A 1,486-nucleotide genomic window follows, 5' to 3' on the forward strand; every position below is an offset into this window, starting at 1 on the left:
TGGATATTGAGGACAGCTACAAAATATATATCTAGTTTGCTACAGTTACCTTGGCGAGCAGTAACACACACACACTGTTACGAAAAAAAAAATCCAGATAGGTTGCCACATATAGATGGATAAATGTATTCTTAGGACGAGAGAGTTCCGAGGCAGGGAATATTTTTCTCCCCTGAAATTGACAGGTGATCTTTCATCTAGTGAACGCTATTTACCATGGCCAGGTGAGCTCATAGTCTTGTTGCCCCCAGCATACACTATTGTAGAGAGAGAGAGAGAGAGAGAGAGAGAGTAATAATGTCGGTGTATTTTGTATGTTAAGAATGTGTGTGCGTGTGTGTGTGTGTGTGTGTGTGTGTGTGTGTGTGTGTGTGTCCAGGTACCCTGCACTATAGCAATAGGAGCTGGCGACTTGTACTCTACATTGGTTAATAGAGGCGTGCACACTGAGTCATTGAGGCGTGCACACTGAGTCATAGAGACGTGCACACTGGGCCATAGAGACGAGCACACTTGTCCGCCATCACTGTGTAAACATGTAGTGTATCAAGCTGACGTTCCTGTGTGTATATGTGTGTGTGTGTGTTTATGTCTGTATCGGAGCAGCTGTCACTTCTCAACAGCTGGTCAGTAATTCCGTCCGTCAACTGGTTTGGTATCGCCTGGCCGTGGTGGTATGGTAGTAGCCAGCTGAGGCATACCGAAGCAGGAGGTGTCACAATGGACTCCCGGCGTTGCTAATATTGATTGTCACGTGGCATGCAGTTGTCAGCGTGTCTCAATGCCTTGACGGTCATTCTGGCTCTGGCCTCGACTTCTTCTTCCCCACACACACACACACACACACACACACACACCCAACCTTTCTCACACACACACACACACCTCACGCAAGGGGCTCACGAACGCGTAGTATTATTTGTTAGAGACTCTGGTGGTACTGTGTCAGGTATTGGTATTGACCGACGACACACTAGCACTAGCACTGTATATGAGGGACATACAGTATACACCAGGGCTAGTGATGTATGCCCCGGTGAGACAGGTGCGAAAAAACAGCTTAATTGGCACGAATTTATTAAATGACGCGGACGTCACCTGAGCCACGTAGTCGAGGTCACTGTATCACCCCCCAGCACGCAGGGGGGGGCGAGGGTGGAGTAGGGTGACGGGGGGTGGTGTTGGGGGAGGTATTGGGTGGTAGGGGTGGTATAGGGGAAGAACCATGGTGGCAAGGGGTGGTGTAAGGGGAGGTCTTGGGTGGTAGGGGTGGTATAGGGGAAGAACCATGGTGGCAAGGGGTGGTGTAAAGGGAGGTCTTGGGTGGTAGGGGTGGTATAGGGGAAGAACCATGGTGGCAAGGGGGTGGTGTAAGGGGAGGTCTTGGGTGGTAGGGGTGGTATAGGGGTGGCAGGGAAGAACCATGGTGGCAAGGGGTGGTGGTAAGGGAGGTCTGGTGGTAGGGGGGTATAGGGGAAGAACCATG

The sequence above is a fragment of the Homarus americanus genome, unplaced genomic scaffold (assembly GCF_018991925.1).
Source record: "Homarus americanus isolate GMGI-L3 unplaced genomic scaffold, GMGI_Hamer_2.0 scaffold28574, whole genome shotgun sequence".
In the NCBI taxonomy this organism is placed as follows: domain Eukaryota; kingdom Metazoa; phylum Arthropoda; class Malacostraca; order Decapoda; family Nephropidae; genus Homarus; species Homarus americanus.